Genomic DNA, 24,529 nt, shown 5'->3' on the forward strand with positions numbered 1-24,529 from the left:
ACATTTAATCTTTTTTGCTCGTGGAGGTTCAAGAACATTTTTCAACTCTTAATTTAAAATCAATTGAGTTTCTATGTAAAATTGTGATTATTAAGGTACTAAATAAATAAATAAAAAGTATAAATGCAATAGAATTAAATAATGAACAAGCATAAGAGCCATTAAACAACAAGAAATCACTTTTGCTTATGGAGGTTCAAGAACACTTTTAAACTCTTAATTTAAAATCAATTGAGTTTCCATGCAAAATGGTGATGATTAAGGTACTAAAGAAATAAAGTAAGAGTAAAAATATAATAGAATTAAATAAAGAATAAGCAAAAAAAACCTACATATTCAATAAAAAGAAATAAATGACTTGAAAGAAAATGAAGAAAAAAATAAGAGAGTTTTGACTTAGTTTTTGTGAATGATTGGTGGTGTCATTTGTGAATGAAATGAAGTTTATTTATAGGGTCTAGAAAGGATGGTTTAGGAATTGTGCAAAGAGTGTGAGTGTCTTCTAGAAACTTACTTAATTAAACAGTGAATAATGATATAATATATGCATTGAATAATTATATAATATATGCATGGAATAATGATATAATAAATGAGAGATGTTAAGACCTTCTAGAAATATTTATTTTTGTTTTATGATGCACGAAAATGATTAATAAAATTCAAATGGATATTTTGATGATAAATTAAATGATCATGAATTAATTTTTCAAAATGCATAATGAAAAAAAAATGCAATTTTAGTCAATTTCTTCAACATGTAAAATCTTGACTTTATGTTGACTTTTTTACTATAATGCATATATGCATGATTATGGTGACTTTATTTGATGATAAAAATGCATATGGCTAAAAATACAAAACTTGACAAATATACATGTATCAGATGAATTTAAAATATCCGGACAAAATTTGGGTATGATAATGCCCCTATTTAATTGCCTTGAACCAAAAGGTATGAATGACATCGGTCTTCGTATATTCGTGGTAGAAGATGATTAAATACGAAAAGACCCTGACTTTTGTCCTTTGAGATGTAAAGGTAAAATGTAGAGATGAAATGCATATGAGAAATGCATATACGAAATGCAATGAAGTTAAGAAAACGAGTTTATGAGATAGGATAATGGATCAATATCAACCCTCAAGTTGATACTAATCAAATTGCACAGATTGTCATCACCAAAAGGATGAGGGTAACATAACCATGACAAAGATCGTCATCACAAAAGGATGATGGTTAGGTCATAATAACAAACATCACCACCACCAAAAGGATGATGATCATCACCAAAAGGATGATGATAGCATACTAATGACAAAGATCACCATCACCAAAAGGATGATGGTTAAACATACTTCAAAGATTGTCATCACCAAAAGGAATGTGGTTAAACCAAACTTCAACGACTGTAATCACCAAAAGGATGATGGTAAGATCAAACAACAAAGCTTGCTATAACCAAAAGGATGATAGTAAGCACACAACTTTAATGATTACCATCACCAAAAGGATGAAGGTAAGATTAATAACAAATCTTGCTATCACCAAAAGGATGATAGTAAGACCATAGTGATTGCAAAGATCTTTATTACCAAAAGGATGATGGTTAGACCAAGACTTCAAGGATCTTCGACACCAAAAGAATAACGGTAAGATCAAACAACAAAACTTGTTATCACCAAAAGGATGATAGTAAACACACAACCTCAATGATCACCATCACCAAAAGGATGAAGGTAAGATCAATGATAAATCTTGCTATCACCAAAAGGATGATAGTAAGACCAAAATGATAGCAAAGATCACCATTACCAAAAGGATGATGGTTAGACCAAAACTTTAAGGGTTGTCAACACTAAAAGGATGATGGTAAGATCAAACAACAAAGCTTTCTATCACCAAAAGGGTGATAGTAAGCACACAACTTCAATGATAACTGTAGCGGGAAATTCATGATCATCAAGCTATTGATAAGCTAGAGATCAAATAACAAAAGTCGCCACCGTGCTTTTATTGTTTCCCAGGGAAAGGGAAAAAGTACGAATAAAACCCAAAAAGTAAGAAGTTTTCAAATCAAAACTAATAAAATGTCAGAGATTATAGGTAAGGGGGTTGGTTACACAGAGGGAAGGTGTTAGCACCCAAAGTGTCCTAGATACTCCTAGGGAGCCCTTTTTGTGTGTATATGTACTTGGTATAAAGTGATGTTTACAAACAAATAGAATGGGGGGATGAAAAAATAATTTATTAATTATATTTTTGTGTTTGACAAGACCTTCGGTCTTGTGCCTACGTACTAACATAAAAATGAGGGATCAAAACCTCGTAGTTCGTGATACAAATTTCAAAATGGATGCATTGTTTTTAACAAAAATTAAGTTTGAAAGGCACAAAAGCCTAAAAGTGGTTTGAATGAGTTAGTTCTTTTTGGCTTTTTGGAAGTTTAAGTCAAGTATGGCTAAGTTTATTTACAAGTTTGATTTAAGAAAAGAAGTTTGAAAATGCATTGGCATAAGGCCAAAGTTTCTATCTTTTTGTAAAAGTGGTCTAAGTTTAGAATAAAAGAAGATTTTAAAAAATGGAGGGAGAGATTTTGAAATTAAAGAAATGCGGAGAAGATGAAGAGACTATCCTATGTACAAAATTAAAAGTTTAGAGTTGAAAAGATCTGGCCAAATGGGTAGCAATCCAATAGACAAGAATGTCAATAGAAACCCAGAATTCCCTTGGACTTTTTAGAATCAAGCAATACACAAATGCACAATTATATTATCTTGAAGAGCAAGGCATCAAATAAAGATGGTCATATCCAAGCTTATCCATTCCATGATCTTTTTCAAAATAGCCCATGTAACAGATGAATTCCACAAGTCACGGGTTCATAATAACAGATTCACAATGATCATGTTGCAGATGAACTTAGAGATGTCTTCAAAGATGTATCAGATGAATTTCAAATTGCAAGCATTTGGTTCTCAACAAATTGGCATTGGCCAAGTCCTTTAGCTTAGGAAGGTTGCCTAGATTCTAAGTCCATTTGTCCAAGATCAAGTCAACAGTCCACACAAAAGTTTTTTAGGGTTTTTGTTGTTATTATGTACATTAATGGTCAAACACCATACAAACAAGCAAAGTATACACAAATAAGATATATCACACAATATGGTCCAAATGGACAAAGTGAAAATTGCATTAAAATAAACAATTAGAATTATATGAACAATGGCAAATGAATAGGGGGCAAAAAGTAAATTGCATTAAAGTAAAGGTTTGAAATTAAAAGTTAGTAGTTAATTGGTTAGAAGTTAGTATTGTTTTGATTTTTGCTTTTCATCTTAAGACATTCTTTGGAGAACACTCAACCCACTTATCGCAAGCATGAATCCTTGAGCCAAAACATCTTCCAAAGAAAGGAAAGAAAACCAAGTTTCCACACAATACCATAAAAGAGGGGAGACTTACAATCTCACTAACTAGAATGCTTATGCCTTTTATGTCATAAATTTAGCGCTATGTTAAGCAATCGTAATTGGACTTATGTAGAAGTCACAACTATTTGAGGCGGGGCAATAAAATTTTGGTGTTAATGCATGTTAGAGACATAGTATAATGGACTATGCTCATGAAACATACCACACACAAAAAGAATATGCAAAAGGTATGGCCTAGTCTCATCCATACTCATGTCAATTTTTCAATCAACTAGCCTTAGGATTATGAGATATCATAGGCCAAATGGAATGAATGAATGAAGAAAGGGAATTAGATGAAGAGGGATGAGAATGGATCAAAACACAAATTGGTCAAAGGAGGACTTTTACCAAATTAATATCATCAATTCATTTTGGGAGATGGAATGTACATTCCATCAATCCCCTAAATCCAATGATATTAACTTGACAAAGTCAAATCAACCTTGACCAAGGCCCAACAACAAGAGTCAAACATAAACAAGCCATCACAATTGGTCAACAATTTTATTTGGCATTTATTCAAATTTAAAAAAAATACTAAAATAGTGCATTTAAATTAAATATGGTGTGTCCAATTCCTAAAATCTCATCAAAACACCAAAGAAATGGCCATGATATTTATCATAGGTCAAACAAGGTCAAAGGGCCTTGGAGAAAAAAATTCATAATTTTTGGACATTTAAAAGTATTTTTAAACAATTAAAAACAAATGCAAAATCAATTAATTCATAAAAAATATTAATAATGATCCAAAAAATAATTTTAATTCAGAATATGAAAGAGAAAAATATTAAATTTTTTTTTGTGAAAGTCCCATATTTTTTGGATCAATATTGAATTTAATATGAATTATTGAAAATAATGCAATTAAAATGAAAATGAAAATATCAGAAAAAACGTGGACCACTTGATCTCCCTCATTAACTAAGGTGGCAGATCAAGTGGCCAGAAACACGCGTTCCACCGTGCACATGAGTCAGCGCGCCATAACATTGGTATTCAAAAGGAACGATCGTGATTAAAACAAATTACATGGATCCTGTGGCTGTGAGACATGCCAGGGCATGGCTGGAGCTGTAGCTCCGGTCTTCTTCTCTGGTGGACCTCACCGGACTGGTCCACCATCAACCATCACCAAAATTAAAAACAAGAACATGATTTCAAAGTAAAAATGGCATTGATCTCGAATCTGGCCTCAATTCACTCTAACTCCAAGTATATTGAGAGATACATGGAGTTGGAATTTGAGGTACATGAACTGAGTTGCTTCGATTTGGCCTCAAAGCAACTTAATCTTCTTGCCTACATTGGTAGGACTTCAGACAACCAAAGAATCAATAGAATTGAGCGAGAATTTGAGAGAATCGAAGAGATCAAAATTTCTGGAAAATACCTTCAATGAATGTCTGGATTCAACTGATCTTGATCTTGCTCGTGCTTGATCTCACTCCAAATGCTTGCAGAAGAAGGATTGAATGCTTAAAAGGTTGTGGACTCCTGGAGATTTGAATTTCAAAACAGTGGAAATTCAACCTCAAATTCAAATGAATTTCTCAGGCTTATCCTTCGCAAGGTGAGGGTTAGAGACAGGGGATCAAAGCTGGCGCGAATGTGTGTTGATTGGTGTGCATATAAGGCTCTATTTATAGTTGAAACCATTGATATTTGCACACTTGAAATCACTTTCCAAATTTGGTCATTGATGACGCATGGGTGCATGGGCGCACATAGGCCATAAAATCATTTCCATAAGTCCACAAATGAATGTTAGATAGTCTGAATTCAGCTTGGATTGCAAGGCAAGTGTACATTTGAATTTGAAGTTTGGTCTTTGCCAAGTGATGACACCATGTTCATGCCATTTGAATTTGAATTTGGAGTTTGTAACTTGGATAAATTTGAGGTGGAAGTTTGGAAATTTTTGACATATCAAATTTTTTCTAAGTGTCAAGCCATATGTATCAATATTCCACCTTGCTTAACTTTTTATATGAGCTTCAAATGAGAAACGTGTCATTATTAAAGTTGTAGCTATCTCAAATACCTTCAAAATGGTCATAAATTTCATGTCATTTGGATTTAAAATGATAGAGTTATGCATTTTTGAAGTTTGGAAAAATCACTTGATCAATGGTATAGGTCAAAAGTGACCTATAATGTAACCTCATATCACATGCTCAAAAAAGTTGAATTAGCTCCCACTCCAAACATAAAAGTTGAAGTAAACACATTGAATTTGATTGTGCAACTTGGAAATATTTTATCTCATAAAAATTGAGAAAGTCATGGCCTTGGGAAGTTGACTTTCAAATTAGGGTTTAGACAAAATGACCTATAATGTTTCAACATAGAAAATAATTTTACAAGGAAAACTAGATCTAGGTCTCAACATGAAAGTTGTTTGTAATGTCATTTAGAGTAACTTTGTTCTTGGAATCAGTTTCATATGGTGGAAATTGTAGGAGATAGGGTCTAGGGAGACCCAGTTTTGATCAGATGAATCCATCTGGCCAACCACCATCAACCAACTTGTTAACTTCCAATTATCTTGACTTTATAGGCTCATGGTAGATCACATATGCATAATATGATGAATTTTGAAATGTCCCTTGAGAAATTTGATCAATTAGTGAGATAGCTTATTGGAGAAGTTACTCAAGATACCTAGTCAAACTAGGGTTTCCAAGGCAAATCATCCTCAAACTCTTGAAGATAACTTGATCAATATAACATGTAGGAATCATTGGGACTCATAAGTGATGCTCATAACCATTCTTGGATCAATTCTTGGTTGTGCTATTTGTTCATGGGGGTATCAAACCCTAGATGTGAACTTGATGAATCAATGAGATCATGCCTTTCCTACAAAAGAGTTAGGCAAATGCAAAGACATATTTTTGGTATTTTGGTTAGTGAAATGATAAAATACAAGTATGATACAATCACAAAGTGCTTGGTGATCTCTCCCAAAACAAACCCAATGAAAGAGGGGTAAGGAGGATGCCAAGGTATGATCCCAATGTTAATGCTTATGATGGAATTGCATGAGGGATCTTAGGGTCAAAATTGGGGTCTTACAATAACCATCACCAAAAGGATGAAGGTAATATCAAAAACAAAACTTGCTATCACCAAAAGGATGATAGTCATACCACAACTTCGATGACCACCATCACCAAAAGGATGAAGGTAAGATTAATCAACAAAACTTGTTATCACCAAAAGGATGATAGTAAGTCTTAACAACTTCCACAATCACCATTACCAAAAGGATGAAGGTAAAATCATTCAACAAAGCTTTCTATCACCAAAAGGATGATAGTAAGTCTTAACAACTACAAATATTGCCATCACCAAAAGGATGATGGTTAGACCAAACCTTCAAGGATCACCCAAACCAAAAGGATGACGGTAAGATCACAAATGACAAAGATTTTTCATCACCAAAAGGATGTTGAACATCACCAAAAAGATGATGATTACATAATAATGACAAACAATGTCATCACCAAAAGGATGATGGTAAGATCAAAATGACTTCAAATCTTGTCATCACCAAAAGGATAATGGTCATCACCAAAGGGGTGATGATTAATATTAATGATTATGGGACTTCCATCAAAAGGATGATAGTAAAAATACTTGTTGGAAAATAAGAGTATTGACAAAAGATCCATAGAATAAACTTGCTGGGTAATATTGGAACATTAGTGGGTAAGACTTTCTTGGGGATATCATCAATAAAAGGTTGGAGAAAAGGATTCATTGTGCAACGTTATCCTTACTAACAAAAGGTTGAAGGGAAATAATCACTGAAAGATAGAATTCCTATCAACAAAAGGTTGAAGGAAGCAAACTCGCTAGGGAATGCCCAATAAGAAAACAATGTAGGATGGGAACTCAATCGGAGAAATATTGTTGACTTAATTAAGGATAACATCTTCATGAACAAAAGGTTGAAGGAAATAACTTACTAGGGAACACTAAATGAGAAAGCAACATAGGATAGGAACTCACTCAGAGAAATACCACTGACTTGGCTAAGAATAAACTTGGACTCTCATGATTGATCCTCGATCCTGACTTATGCATGTATGCATGTTTGATTTATGTGATACTTTACCTTAGTGGAAATACTGTGCATGAATTGATGCATTGAGATGCATGTAGGGATGCAACTACTGAGGATATTTTTAAGGTTCATATAGGAATACAAATGATTGACATTATTTTGTATAATGTCTCATCTTAGCATAAATGTTATGTATGCAGTGATGCATGACATATTTTTTTTTTGAAACTGCCCGTTTTGGAGAGAATGTTATGCATGACGTGATGCATGTTTGAATGCAAATTGGTGATTGGAGGCTTAGGATTGGTATCCCTTTTTTGAAGGTGAGATCTTTTCTGGATACAAATTTGATGCATGTTTGAATGCAAATTGGTGATTGGATGCTTGGGATTAGTATCCCTTTTTTGAAGGTGAGATATTTTCTGGATAAAAATTTCAATTGGATTTAGTTTTACGAGGATTCCAATAATGCGTACTTTGAGTTTTTTATAGTTGCCAATATATACTGGACTTAGGTTGGTGAAAGGATTTGACTTCACGACACTCGGTCTTTGATGATGCAATAATCGGAGGATAAATGCAGATGCTCTTGACACCCCAAGTTTGATCCGTTGCTAATAGGTTGCGTGTTTGTTCTTCGGAACTTCTACTTTTATGTTTGAGGGGCTATGACGACTTGAAAATGATTTCATGAGCGTAGCGACGTGATCAACACGTCACGATTATGCTTTTGCTCTGCTCTCTAAATCTTTTTCCGAAAAGGTGATATGATGTTGTATTAGTGCAATCTCTTTGACACGTATTTTGAACTCGGCGGTTACTAGCTCTTGGAATAACTTGTTTGATTAGCTTGTAAGTATGAAGGGAACTTGCCCCTTTTTCCACCTGTCGGCCCCAGTCTATAGGGTATTTAAAGGAATTCTCCTTGAAAGGAAGCTTTGGAATTGATTATGCCATTACACGGTCTGAGATGATTTTCCCCAGTGTTTGAATCTTGCAATGGTCTACCCTTGATTAACCAACTCTTAGAGTAACTTTCCTTTGATTGAGCCTTTGAGGGACTTGCCCCAGATGGACTGAGTATTAAGATGAATTTCCCCCTGATCAATTGATGCTTGGATTCGCTGATTAGTTCTTAGGTCAACATAGCCATTGGATGCCATACCCCCTGATCCATAGGGTTATAAGGTGGTCTAGATTTATGTCAGCACCAACGAATGCTCAAGTTCCTCTCTGATTTCCCTTCTTAGAATTTCCTTGATTCTAAGTACTGACTTGCATTTGAAATTGTGCATTATAATATGGTGATTTTAATGCAACATTCATGCAAATTTTGAAAAATCATTTATTGAAATGATGTGATAGTGTGTGACGAGTGGACCATTAAACAGGGTGCTGTTTTAGCTAGTGTGAATGATACGGAGAAAATATAATACCAATACAGAAGATTAGCAAATCTCTAGGAGTTAGTTTATGCAACCTTGTTGTAATATGCTTTCAGAATAAACCATGCTTCAATTAGGTCTTTCGAGGGTTGTAATGTGGCTTGTTTTGTGGTTTCTGAAACAAATGATATAAGGCTCAAAAAAGATTTAACCCAACCCTTCTTCTTGATAAACTCCAGTCCTATATTCAGTCAATTCAACACACGCATTCAACTTCCAAGAGAGTTTGAAGGTATGCGAGTGAAGATGGTGATTCAAGATTTTCTTGATATGGCAGTCACCTTATTTTGTTTTTGTCATGGATGTCGGTGAACCTTTAATTCTTGTTTTAGAAGCCACCGAATCTTGTTTTGTTTTGTTTGAGGAATTGACGACCTCCTTTGCTTGAAATTTTTGTTTGCTCTCTGATCCCTAATTTTTGTCTAGACCGCTTTGAAGATTTTGGTACACCAGAATTGCACTAATTTTATCCTAAGTCGCCTCTTTGGATATTCAACTTAGCGGACTTATTTATTTTTTTATTTTTTTATTTTGTTGAAGGGTTGTGACTGCCAATTCATTAGTCATTGAAGAACAACTATCACATCTTGTGAATTTTGCATGGTTCCTTTGACACTTCAGGATGTGCGAAGAATGGCATGCAGTTGATCCAAAGATGGGATGTTTCACCTTGTAATTCGAATGCATAGTCAGATTAACTGAACACTACCCTGCCCCGAGTTAAGCGTAAGTGTTTTTTAGATCTAAAAGAAAAACATACTTCTAGGCTCGAAGTGTTTAATTAGGGATTAACTCCTTATCTATCTAGTGTTTGGGGATTTGAAACAATGCTTATACATCATCAGTAGGATTTTATCCGAAAACATACTGTTAGCAATTATGGGTGTTTTGTTTTCGTCATTCTCCCTCAAATCTTTGCTAAAAAATAGTATGATAATAAAGTGAAGTGGAGAAGTATGTGTTTTGTGCTTTGCAATAAATGAGAAAATATGAGTGAATACAAAAAGACGGATTCAAAACATGCATAATCATTTCATTAATAAGACTAAATACAAATAACAATGCTTAAAGCAAACAGTACTTAGACAAACAAGAACAAAATACAAGAATGCAAAATGGTAATATGGCCTAATGATTCCCTTCTTTGGGGAAATGAGCTTTCCTTTCTTGATTTGATGTCGAACTTAGCTTTCTCAGAGTTGGAGTCCATTCTGCTTGTTCAGGATGATATGATGCTTATCTTTGGCAACCCCTTCAATGGAATTCACTGACGACCTACATGCATCGGTATGGGGTTTGTTGCAACATTTGGGCTAATTGGCATGAAATAGATTCCTTACACTCAATTAGGTCTTGAACTTTGTGTTTCAAAGCCTTGCAATTATCTATTGTGTGCCCCGGGCACCCACATAATACTCGTTGTGAGGATAAGGGGGAATTGCAGGTGTTAACTCTTTCAAGGTAATTGATCCACCTTTTAGCAGATAAGGAAGGATCTGGCTATATGGTACGAATATAGGATCAAAATGTCTATCTGACCTCCTCATTCTTTGTTGGTTAGGTTGACACTATTGTGGAGCGCGTTGTTGTTCATTTTAGTGTTGTTGTTGATACCCTTGTGTTTGATATGGTTGTTGTTGTTGGTAAGTCGGTTGTTGATATAGTTATTGTTGCTGAAATGGTTGTTGATATGGCACGGGAGCAATGTCAGTAGCTTGATGGTAAGGCACATGAATATGTGGTGGAGCTCTATTTCCCCCTCCTCCTATTATGGAATTGGTCTGACCTTCTGGCTTCTTCGAGAAGTTGGAGTATGATTTCTTCCCTCCATTTGAGGCAATGGCAGCACATGGTAACTTCCCCTTCTTCACTTGACTGTTAATTTATTTGTCAACAGAAACAACCTCAGAGAATGTTGGAAAGTTGGATCATACCATCTTCTCCATATATTGGGTACGAAGAGTCCCCATAAACATGTCAATCAATTCCTTATCAAGAAGAGGAGGTTGTACACGAGCTACAAGCTTTCTCCTCCGCTGGGCATATTCCTTGAATGACTCATTGCTCTGTTGAGTCATGTCTTGCAGCTAAGTGAGGTTGGGTGCCAAATCAGTATTATACCGATAATTCCTAAGAAAGGCTTATGCGAGGTCTCTCTATGTATGTAGTTGCCCTTTCTATAACGACATATACCACTCCAAGGATTCCCCATTGAGGCTATCCTAGAAATAATGAATCAAGAGTTGATCTTTATTGATGTGGGCCGCCATCTTATGACAGTAGGCTCTGAGGTGAGTTCTAGGACAACTGATCCCTTTGTATTTGTCAAAATCCATAACTTTGAATTTCTAGAGAATCATTAAACCTGGTACAAGACACATATTACCAACATCCAAGCCGGGAGTAGTGTGAACCTCCAAAGACATGAATTTTTCCTCCAGAGCATGGAGCCTTTCAACAGTTGGGTCCATGAGAACTCCAACAACGGGCGTTGCGGGTTGTGGCATAAAGAAAGCATCATATTGATCTTCGTCATCAGTCACAGATCCATATGAATGGGGTCCTCATTAATCACGGGTATTTGAACGGGTTTAGGACGGCCCAAACTTCTATCTAGGTTTCCCAACTCTAGAAAGCGGCATGAAGAAGTTCCAATTTGAGCAGTAAATTTTCTGGCTTTGGCCTCAATTTCAGCGTCTTTTTCTTTCTGGGCTAAGAGTAGTATAGTCTCAAGAAAACGATCCATTTTCACCTGCATATAGTCGATGTCTGTTCTCATTGTAACCTAGTTGGCTTCAACCTGTTCTAGCGTCATCCTGTAGTTATTGCGTGTCTCGTACTGGTGTCGAGTAGACATTTTTTCTCTAAATGAAAGGGTAGAATGTGTATAAGTTTTTTTTTTTGGAAAATGATATGGATGCATGCTAATGGAATGTGAATGCATGAATTTTTTTTGTCATTTTTGATGTGTAGAGAAAATGCAATGCATGGCTCAGGATCACAGGTACATCATGTTCTAAAGTCATTCATGGTAACAGATAAATAACAGGTATCTCTAATTAAATTAACTCCATAGGTAGGCTCTACGGTTGATAGGTTGATAGAGTCATGGATCCTTCTTGAGAATATTATTGCCATGCCAAAGGCTCATCAGACAATAATATCCCCAAAATGATCTCGTCTAGGTGGGGTCTTCATATCTTCCCAACAAGGAAGGCTCCATGCAGGCCAATACTACACAACCATCAAATCCAAGGTTCTAAAAAGGTTTTCAGAGTCCTAGATCGAGGTTGGAAATATTACTATAAAATAGTAATACATCCAATGGATCTCATCTAATTGGGGCTCTCATATTAGTCCAACAAGTCTAAGGTCTCGTAGGTTAATACTATAAACCACCATAGATGGCACAAGTTTTAAAAGTTCCATATAGTCATTGATCTAAATTGAAAACATTATTGTCGTGACGAAGGCTCGTCGGACAATAACATCTCTAAGAGAATCTACTCTATGTGGGATCTTCGTATCGTCCCATCAAGGAAGGATCCTTGCGGGCCTCAACTACATAACCACCATCTTAATCTTATGGTTTTTCTCAGACTCATTTAGAGAGCCTATCTCGTAAAGTACCAATAATCAGAGAGCCCCAATAGAAAAATAAGAACCAACAACCAATTACAAATAGAAATAATACAATGAGAGAAATAAAAAAAGATAGAAGAAAATAAATAAATAAAGCTAGCAATAATCACAAATTGAACTAACTTAGGCTTGAATCTCTCTTTCTTAGAGCATCAATTTCCAGCAGAGTCGCTAGTTTACACATCTCGAAAAATATGATCCTTTGTGATGGTCGCGGAAAAAATGATTCGAACAGAGTCGCCATCAAACTTTATTTACTCCAATGAAGGAAAGGAAAAATATCGATAAAACCCCTTAAAAAAGAAATTGGTCGTCACAACCAAATTCAGGGTTCAGGAGTCTATTACGCAAGGGAAAGGTATTAGCACACCTCATGTCCGTTGTACTCAACGAGAACCTTTTAGTTAAATTTGTGATTGAATGTTAGCTTATGTTAATTGTTTTCTTCAAGTAGATCAAAAAAGAAAAGAAAAATAAAAGGGGTCACAAAAATGTTTTTATTAGGGTGCTTGACGAGATTGCAGGTTTTGCTCCTATGTATCCTCAAGTGCAATAAGTAACTCAAAGCTTCGTAGTTCGGGCGGAAGGCTATGGTTTGTTGGTTTGTGGTTTTTTTTAATGAACAAGTGTTTAGGTCGCGCACTAGGGGCTAAATATTGGTTTGTCTACTCTCGGTGGAGGCTTAAGTACTAGTTTGTATGCGCGTTAGAAGGGATTAAATAAGTCTCTTTTTAAAAATAAATCAATTGGTTAAGTGTTTTGTTGGATGGCGATTTCTCAAATGGTCGAGTAAGGGAACTCATATCAAAACAATCCAGGAGAGGTATCGAAGGCTCAAGAACATCCCGCTTTTCATCCCTAAAAGAAATGGTGTTCAAGTATAATTAGAGTTTTTTATTTAATTTAGATAAAAAAAATACTCGATCTTAGTTGAGGTTTTAATTCGTGTAGCAAAAAAAATGGAAGAAAGGGATTACAACAAAAATGGAAGAAAAAGGTTACAACAAAAACGAAAAAACACCATAATTTTCTCAATATTTCATGGAATTAAGCAAATAAATAATGAAAATTTATCTACTCGATCTCATGAGCACAATGATATATTTACAATCAAGAAATAAACAACAACAAAATTCTAAAATCAACAAAAATGCAACAACATATATTTGTTTGATTTGACCATTTTATTCACCCTCGTGTCAAACGAACTATGGATTCATGCTCGAGGTGATGTTGGGAAGTTATTGGATACATTATTTATGTAAAACAAGCATGAATTTACATTTGATCCTTTTTGTTCATAGAGATTCAAGAACACTTTAAACTCTTGATTTTGAATCAATAGAGTTTCTATACAAAATAGTTGTGATTAATATACTAATTAAGTGCAACAAGAATAATAATGCAAAGAAAATTAAATAAACAAAATTTAATTCACATTCAATCGCTTTTGCTCATTAAGGTTCAAGATAACTTTTCAACTCTTGATTTAAAATCAATTGAGTTTCTATGCAAAATGGTGATGATTAAATAGTGAATAATAATATAATATATGGATGGAATAATGATGTAATATATGCATGTAATAATGATGTAATAATGATGTAATAAATGAGAGACATTTTGGACCTTCTAGAAACATTGATTTTTGTTTTATGATACAAGAAAATGATTAATAAAACTCAAATTGATATGTTGATGATAAATCAAATGATCATGAATTTTTTTTTCAAAATGCAAAGTGAAAAAAAATGCAATTTTAGTCAATTTCTTCAACATGTAAAAGTTTGACTTTATGTTGACTTTTTTACTATAATGCATATATACAGGATTATGGTGACTCTATTTGATTATAAAAATGTATATGGTTAAAAATACAGAACTTGACAAATAGACATGTATCTGATGAATTTAAAATACCCGGACAAAATTGGGGTATGACAACATACATAGGGCATACAAATTTTTTATTTGGGTCATCTGTATTAACCATTCATGCTAGCAATCATCACTTAAATAACTGAAAGTATAAAATGAATTAACTAAAACATAACTAATATAATATTCAAATCAATGTTTGGGAAAGTACATCAAAATAAAAAAACAATCAAAATAACAAAACTAAACAAAAAACAAAACAAAAATGAAGAAAAACTAATCATTTTCATCTCTGCCTCCGTCCTTCATGTGTTGGTCAAAGATTATCATGGCAGTTGGGTTGCCTACATGGTACACAAATGCATAATTAGGGACATTTGGCCCCGCTAATCCTAGTCCCTCTAGCCTGGACTCGCGAAGGGGCTCTTGTGAGGCTAAGGAGTAGGCTAAGAGACGGGAGTCTGGTGGGGTTACTGTTGAACAGGTCCCCCTATCTGGATCGGGGTCTTAATCCTCGAATACTGATAGCGTACATATAATAAGGCTGAAGGGTCTCCTGAAAAAAGATCTCTAAAGCACTGAGTCGCTACCCACGTATCCACCTGATGAGTGAGATAGCACCCTGGTAGCCCAGTGTGCGCACAGAAATCCTGCATGAAGCAGAATATACTCATCTTGTCCCTGTGTGCCTGAGAGTCCTTATGAACAAGAGGCACTCCCTCTGGTATATGTTGGGACTGAGGTATGCTTAGTCTGACAAGCTCTGTTGGATGCTCCTCTATCTCTGGTACAACCTTAACATGTGTTACCCTCATCGGGTGGTCAGCAATCCATGCAGCATCCAATTCCCGTGTAGGATGAATGATGTGTCCATCAATAAACTCCTCGACTCCTGCTTTCCTATATAACAAGAGGATCACTGAAGAATTTCCCATAGACTTCTTCATTATACTTTGGGCCATCTCATACATGTCAATCGAAATGATATGCCTGATGTTCACCGATTGTTGGGTTAGCGGTAGATACAGTGCCAGAGCTCTGATGGTGATGAGCTCAGAGCCACTCAGGTTTGTATCCATAATATGATGCAAAAAGCATGTCCAGGCCTCCGGGACCACATCCAGGTCAACCAATGCAAGCTTCTTTGGGATAAAAGTATATTGCCCTACAATGCCAAGAGATCCAATATCTCGCTCTGTACGGCCATTCAGTCCTAGACGCGATCTTCTGAAGCAAATACTGGCAATTAGGCTCTCTGAAGTTCCTTCAGAAACATGTTCACAATCTTCTACTCAAACTGAATATGGTTCCCTTTGACCAAAAAATTCCATTACCAAATCCTTAGCCACTAGCTGGATCTGAATGTTCAGATATCTCAACTTATGCTTCTTCAGTGTATTGTGAATTTTAGGGTGTTCATATGGGTGTTGGCTAAAAGCCATATCCTCAATGATTTTTCTGTCCACCAGACTATAATATCTCTCTTGATGCTCAACAAATAAAAACCTTAAAGAATCCAAAGAAGATGAAGATGAAGATGAAGAGTCCACGGATGCTGGTGGTGATTATATTTACACTGTATCAGATAAAAAATTTAAAAACATATGAAAATTCAGAGAGAATATGCCAGAAAAAAACTTAGAGCGTATGAGGTAGGCTACACCCCCAATTTTTAGCCTATTTTTTTCTTTTGTATATATTTTTTTATTTCTTATTTTCTTATTGTTTTGTTTTTTTTTGTTCTTTCTTTTATTTCCTTTAGTTTTTTTAATTCTTTTACCTCTTGCATTGATAGTGTTCCCCCTCCCCTTTATTATTTCTTTTACCTTTTATTGCTTTATTTTTTAGTTTATTTTATTGTATTTTTAGTTGATGCATAATTAATAATCCAAAAAGACAAAATGACCATTAAAATTAACCTTTCAAAAATACTAAGATAAAAGGTATTTGATCAACATCAAGTATATTTTTCAAAATTCCACTAAACTTTTTGCTTTAATAAGAACCTCATATCATTTCAAACCATTTCACAACCTATTTTCACTAATGCGATAAACCCTCGATCAACATCGAGTTTCTTTTCCGCTTACTTGAAGTGATTAAATCTTTTTATTAATTAAACTTCAGATGAAAAGGGGAATGAGGGGCGTTTGTCTCACTATCCCTCAAATGATTGAATGATTGGCGCTCGCCATATTGCTCAAATTTTTGTCTTCCGATTAAAACACTCTAAGTAAACTTGGATAAAGGAATATGTGACGCACACCTCGTTATTCCTCGAGTAAGCAAGTAGGAGGTGTTCGCCTCATTGCTGCGTATATTCAATTTTCGCAAATAACTTTCAATAATAATTTGAACGAAAAAGTAATAGGAGGCGCTCGCCTTATTATTCCTTGAATAATTGAAAGATTGGTGTGTGCCATATTGCTCAATTTTTTATCGTTCCTCTAAAATACCGAATACACTAAACTTAATTTCTCGCCCCCGTGCGACCAACAACTTAACATTTTTCAAAAAGAACAATGTTCAATCCTTTCTAACGCACATAATAAACTAGTGCTTAAGCCTCCGCCGAGAGTAGACAAACCAATGTTTAGCCTTTAGAACGCGATCTAAACAATTGTTCATTAATAGACACCAATAAACTGTAGTTCCCCGAACTACGAATGCTCTGATTTCCTTATTGCACTATAAGGATACGTAGGCACGAGATTGCGAGATCTTGGCGAGCACACTAATAAAAAACCTCTCATTTTCACCTTTTGAGGTTTCCATATTTTTTCTCCTTTCAATCTTATATTCACTCGAAGAAAACAAATAATATTAACTAACATTCAAATCACAAGTTTAACTAAAAGGTTCCCATTGAGTACAAAGGATGTGAGGGGTGCTAATACATCCCCCTTACGTAATTGACTCCCGAACCGAATATGGTTGCGACGACCATTATTCTGTTTTAAAAGGTTTTATCGATATTTTGCTATTCATTCATTGGAATATATAAAGTTCGGTGGCGACTTTGTTTGAACCTTTTTTTTTTGCAACCATCGCGAGGGATTGTATTTTTCGAGATGTGACAATGGGTCATAAGCATATAGGCAGAAAGGTAATTTTTTCAAAAAAAAATCTTTCTTTTCTTTTTGTGTATCATGCCTTTGACATTTTCCCCACTTTTGCTCGGCTTTTTGATACAAGACTCATCCAAAGTTAAAGACGAACAATTAAACCACACAACTGAAAATAAAAACTATTGTAACCTCCTTTGGGTTGCCTCCCCAAAAGCACTTTTTAACGTCCATGGCTCGACATATGATCAGTCTAGGGTGCTACGAGCTGCACCTCTTTCACCAGGCCATTTTCTTGTCCTTGGTGGTAGGGTTTCAATCTCTACCCACTGACCTTGAAGTTGTCCTCATTGTTCCGATTCTTCAACTATATTTCCCCATGTGGAAACAATTTGTTGACAGTGAATGAGTTAGACCATCTAGACTTCAGGTTTCCAGGGAATAGCTTCAACCTGGAATTAGACAAGAGAACTAATTGTCCTTTCCTAAATTCCTTTTTTTGAATACTTAGATCATGTCATTTTTAGTTTGGTTTTTATAAATCTTGGCATCTTATAAGTTTGGTTCCTAAATTCTTCTAACTCATGGAGTTGAAGAATTCTGGATTCACCCGCCTTTGAGAGATTATAGTTCAGGAAATTTGAGGCCCATAATGCTTTGTATTCCAGTTCTAAAGGTAAATGACAATATTTTCCAAAAACTAACTGATAAGGATACATACCTATGGGTGTTTTGAACGCAGTTTTGTATGCCCACAATGCATCATCCAACTTTATTGCCCAATATTTTTTGGAGGCACTCACAATCTTTTTCAGAATTTGCTTGATTTTTCCTGTTAGATACTTCCACTTGACCACTTGTCTGAAGGTGGTATGGGGATGGTGATCTTGTGTTTCACATTGTATTTCCTAAGCAGGTTTTCCATAAGGCGATTCAGGAAATGTGTACCTTCATCACTTGTGAGTGATCTTAGAACTCCAAATCTTGAGAAGATATTAGTTCTAAAAAACTTCACTATCTCCTTAATATCATTTGTGGCTAATGCCACAACTTCTACCCACTTAGAAACATAGTCCACATCGACCAAAATAGTGTTTTTATCAAATGATGGTAGAAATGGTCCCATGAAGTCTATACCCCAAACATCAAACAGTTCTACTTAGTGTTTTCTAAGTGGGTAATGCCACAACTTCTACCCACTTAGAAACATAGTCCACATCGACCAAAATAGTGTTTTTATCAAATGATGGTAGAAATGGTCCCATGAAGTCTATACTCCAAACATCAAACAATTCCACCTCCAACATGGCATTTTGTGGTATCTAGTTCCTCTTTGAAACATTACTTGTCTTCTGGCATATATCACATTCGTGCACTATGAAGTGGGTATCTTTGAACAAGGTTGGCCAGTACAACCCTGAATGGAGAACTTTAGTTGTTGTCATATCTCCACCATAATGCCCTCGATATTATGAGTTATGACATGCCTTGAGGATGTCCCTTTGTTCTTCTTCTAGGACACACCTTCAGATTAATCCATCTATCCCCTTTTTCTAAAGGAATGGATCATCCCACATATACAACATGAAATCATGCAAAGAAAACTATTTATGTTACAATCAAAATCATCAGGGATCACTCCACCTACCAAATAGTTCACGTAGTCTGCAAACCAAAGAACATTGGTATTTTCCAGGATACGATCATCAGCAAACTCATTCTTGATGGGATATTTCTCTCATGTTTCTTCAACCGGGGACATTCGGGACAAGTGATTAGCAACAATGTTCTCACATCCCTTTTCATCCCGTATCGCAATATTAAAATCTTGAAGCAATAATATCCATCTCAAAAGACTTGGACATGATTCTAGTTTAGCAAACAAATACTTCAAAGCAGCATGGTCAGTATACACAATTATTTTAGAGCCTAGCAGGTAAGAAATGAACTTGTCAAAAGCATATACAACTACTAACAACTCTTTTTCACTAGTTGCATAATTCAATTGAGAAGGATTCAAAACATGACTTGGATAATATATAACATGCAAAAGCTTTTCTCTTCTTTGACCCAACACAACCCTTACTGTAATATCATTTGCATCACACATGATCTCAAAAGGAAGAGACCAATCTGAGGCAGACACTATAAGTGCAGATACCAACTTACTCTTTAATGTCTAAAATGGACCCATATGCTCTTTGTCAAGGTGAACGGCTTGTCTTTCACAAGCAAATTAGTCAAAGGTTTAGAAAGTTTTGAAAAATTATTATGAACCTACGATTGAAACTTGCATGTACTAAAAAACTTCTTATTCCTTTCTCATTCAAAGGAGGCGGGAGATTAGAAATCACCTCCACTTTTGCTTTGTCAACTTCTATTCCCTTATGAGAATTTTTGTGACCCAAAACTATACCTTTTTGTGCTATAAAATGGCACTTCTCCCAATTCAGAATTAGGTTTGTTTGTTGGCACCTTTCTAAGACAAAGAGACAAGTTAGTTAAACAATTATCAAAGTAAGAACCAAAAACAGAAAAACCATCCATAGACACCTCTATGTGCTTTTCAAGCATGTTGGAGAATATGGATGTTATACATCTCTGAAATGTAGCAAGGGATTTGCACAACCCAAATGGAATTCTTCTGTATGCAAAGATAACATAAGGGCATGTGAACATAGTTTTCTCTTAATCCTCAAGAGCTATAGTAATCTGATTATACTCGAAGTATCCATCCAGAAAATAATAGTACTCATGACCGACAAGCCTCTCCAACATCTGATCAATGAAAGGGAGAGGAAAATAATCTTTCCTTGTTGCGGTGTTGAGTCTTTTGTAATCAATACACATTCTTCCGCCAATGATTGTTCAAGTGGGAATTAATTAACCTTTCTCATTCAATATCATTGTTGTGCCTCCCTACTTTGGCACCATATGCACTGGACTCACCCATGAACTGTCAGATATACTAGGATAAATCAGACATGCATCCAACAATTTCACCACTTCCTTTCTCACTACTTCTTTCATTGTTGGATTCAATCTTTTTTTGGGGTTGAACCACTGGTAATTGAGTAATAGGTTGTGCAAATAAACTACTTAGAGCAATAAGAACTTGGCAATGGGGATAAATCTTAAATGATGGATCCAAATAAGAAGGAAATATGGAAAGAAATAGGAATCACGAGAGCTTTGGAGAAGAAAAATAAGAAGAAAGGGTTTGAAAAAAATACAAAGTTTAGTTATGAGAAGGAATGAAACAAAATTGAAAGGACAAAATAACCTTTATGTAATGGAATGGATGAATTGAATCAACATTGCAGACGGAAAGCAAATGAAAGGTGAAAAATCAACGGTCTAGATGATACATGTAAAATGTAATTACACTTGAGTGCACTCAAGCACTCTAAAGGGAAGCCCCACACCCTAACCTGTATACCTAGGGTCACGTGTAAATAAACTTGCTAAACGTCTCAATGATGAGATTAACATTTAATGAAGTTGTCTCCAAACCTTTTCAATTTCTCAACATTAGATCTCAATTTGACATACCTGGCCTAATTCCTTGTAAATCTTCCCTTATGTCATGCCATAGAAAGCCTTGGAGGCAACTATTATGGGTCGGCCACATGCCTAATGCAATAAATGCATAATGTTTGCCCACACATATATATCAACATGTGAACAACAAAAAGAGATACATTCAATCCATAATTCATTACACTCACTTTTTCAATTAAAAATTAACTTGAGCGTTGGAGTGCTAATCTTGCAGGTGCACCCCACACCACACACCAAAATGAAATGGTTTAAATATGTTAATTAATAAGTCAAAGTTATAAAAGCTCATGATAAGGACACATGATCTAAATAGTGAGTAATTAGTTTATGCCAATGTTATAAATATGTGATTGGTGAATGTAATTATCATCAATATTGTTTGTGGATGTTGAAGTGAAATAAAAGCAATTACCAAAAGATGTTAAACTAATATAACACTAACTGTTTTGTTTATTTCATTGATGATAATTACGTTCACCCATCACATATTTACAATATTGGCATAAACAAATTACTCATTATCTAGATCCTTCTAAAGTGTAACTACTCATCATCACTTGTGTTTATCATGGGATTTTAGAACTTGGACTTATTAATTAACATATTTAGATCATTATATTCCACCAATCTTAGAAAACCACTTTGTCCTCAAGTTACAACTTGAGAGTCAAATTCAGTTGATAAAATAATTATAGTAGTGGAGAAAATCACTATGTGTTAAGCCACTCAAAAGCATGTGGTGTATAAATTTTGAGAAAATAGGATTCACAAAATAAACACCTTTGGTCGAGAGATGTTCTGCTTGATGTCTTGTTTGAGTATCCTGTAAGTCAATGAAAATTTGAAGAGAAGCCTTAGCATGTGAAAACTTAATAATGCTCATGAGCTCCACATTAGGACAAGCGTGATGATTTTCAAAAGTGATTACTAGGAAAGAAAAATGTAAAGAGTGTGCAAGGAAGTAAGAAACCAAATTAATTGAGCAAAAGCAAACACAATTCTTTGTTGGAACATAATTGTTCATGTACTTTGGGTTTTGATGATAACAAATGGGTATACTAACATATGTTCAAGTGTGCAGGGTTACAAACTTAGAATTTAACTATGAACTGATCATGTTAAATACATTTTTGGAGAAGCAAATTGACTCAAATTCTGAATGATCAGAATTTGTTGACTTTGAATGTGTTCATTGGCCTCTGAAGGTTCATACTCTGATCATGGTGTTCCAGCATCTAGTGAGAACTCTTATTCTGAAGGCTAAAGATGTATTTGGTTCGTACTCTGCCTCCTGGACAGACATGTCTTGTCAAAGGCTAGATTTCAAAAGAGTGTCAACTAGGATTTTATTTTGCAAGGCTCAAGGAATGGTAATGTGACCTTTTCAGTTTGTTTTGCCTTTTGGTAGATACCTAGTACTTTGAAAGATGTTGTGAACTATGTTATTATTCATTGGACAATGGTTCTAACCAGATACATCTTCCAACGTCTCTCTTGGCATGCTTATTCATGAAGAAATCTCATATGCTCATACCTTCCAACAAATATTTCCCCGCCTCTATTAAAGGAAGATAAAGATTTGAAAGAAGGTTACAACAACACAATATCATAACATCTTGAGCATAACTTTAAGCTATTGTTTATAACAGTTATCACATAAGATCTTAAGATTTCTTATCTTTGAATATCTTAGAAATCTTAAGAGTTAAGAACCTATGTGGTTGTTGCACAACCATTATACTTATGATTATATATCAAACTATAGTTGTTACCTTTTCTACTAAACTGATTATTTAAAGTAGAGGAAGTCTCTTTCCTACGTGCTTGATCAGTGAAGTCTCTTGCATGCGTGCTTGAGTAGTGAAGTCTCTTTCTAGGTTGATTGAGTAGAAGCATCTTGCTAGGCTACTTGAGCGAAAGTCTCTTTCAGGATTGATTGAGCAGTGGAGTCTCTTGCTTGTTTCTTAAGCGAAGTTGGAATCAATTTGATTATAGTGAAAGTATCTTCTTGAGACAAGGAGACTGAACTACTCTTAGTTGAGGAGAGGAACCGGGATAAACTTTGTGTGTTGTTGTACTTATGCTTCTAATTCATATTATTTTCGTTGCTATCATAGATTCTTATATGAGACTCTGAAAGTTTCTTATCATAAGTGGGACAATTTTATAATACATGGTTCACCCCCCTCATTTCTTGTGTATTTTTCTCACCTTCATTTGGCATCAGAGCACGGTCTGTGTTAAACACTTTATAGTGGTACAATTAAAGACCCTGAGAAAAATACTTATTTAGTCATGTCTAGTTCATCTGGAATGACTGGTTTTACCGGTATTACTTATGACTACAATACTATTCAGAAAAGTAATTACTCTTCTAGACCACCTTTATTCAGTGGTGACTCCACTCAGTTTGAATGGTGGAAAATTAAAATGTATACTTATATCATTGGTATTGATGATGAATTGTTTGATATCCTTAAGGATGGTATTAACATTGATGTTAATGGTGTTGGAATGGTGAAAGAAATAAAAACTCTTACACTTCATCAAAAGAAAATTTATAGAAAACATCATAGAGTTAAAGGCATTCTGATAGAAGCCCCACCTCATTCTGAATATATTAAGATCATTGATAAGTCGACTGCTAAGACTATCTTTGAATCTTTGTGTTCCACGTATGAAGGGAACCAGCAAGTAAAAGAGGCTAAAGCCAACCTTCTTGTTCAAAATTATGAGTTGTTCAGAATGAAGGGAGATGAATACACTGAATCCATGTTCTCTAGGTTTCAAGTTCTTGTTTCAGGCCTTCAGGTTCTAAGCAAAAGTTACACAACAAATGACCACATTAAGAAGATTTTGAGAAGTCTTCCTATTAAATACAGACCTAAGGTCACAACTATTCAAGAGGCTAAAGACTTGAATATTATGAGCCTTGAAAGCATGATTAGCGAACTTCAAAGCCATGAGATGGAACTAAATGCAGATGAGCCTATGGTAAAATCTAAAACATTGGCGTTGAAGTCAGTTACTGAAAAAATTGATGGTAAAATTGTCAGACCCTCAAAATTTTGGAAATCACAAGAAGCTTCTGAGGAAGAATGTTCTGATGGTAACTCTGATAATGAGGAGATGGCCTTTATCATCAGAAGGTTTCAACAATAGACAAAAAGGAACAAGAGGTTCTCTGGAAAAAAGTGGTGGATTCAGAGGATCTAGTTCCTAAGACAAAATAAATGGTCAAAAGAATTGCTTCAATTGCAAGAAGCCTGGTCATTTCAAATCAGACTGCCATGATCTATAGAACAACAAAACAAAGAAAGGAAGCTTCCCAAAGGACAAATGCAAAAGTAAATTCAAGAAGAGTCTCATGGAAACATCAGACGAACTTG

Source organism: Lathyrus oleraceus, chromosome 1 (assembly GCF_024323335.1).
Source record: "Lathyrus oleraceus cultivar Zhongwan6 chromosome 1, CAAS_Psat_ZW6_1.0, whole genome shotgun sequence".
Lineage (NCBI taxonomy): Eukaryota > Viridiplantae > Streptophyta > Magnoliopsida > Fabales > Fabaceae > Lathyrus > Lathyrus oleraceus.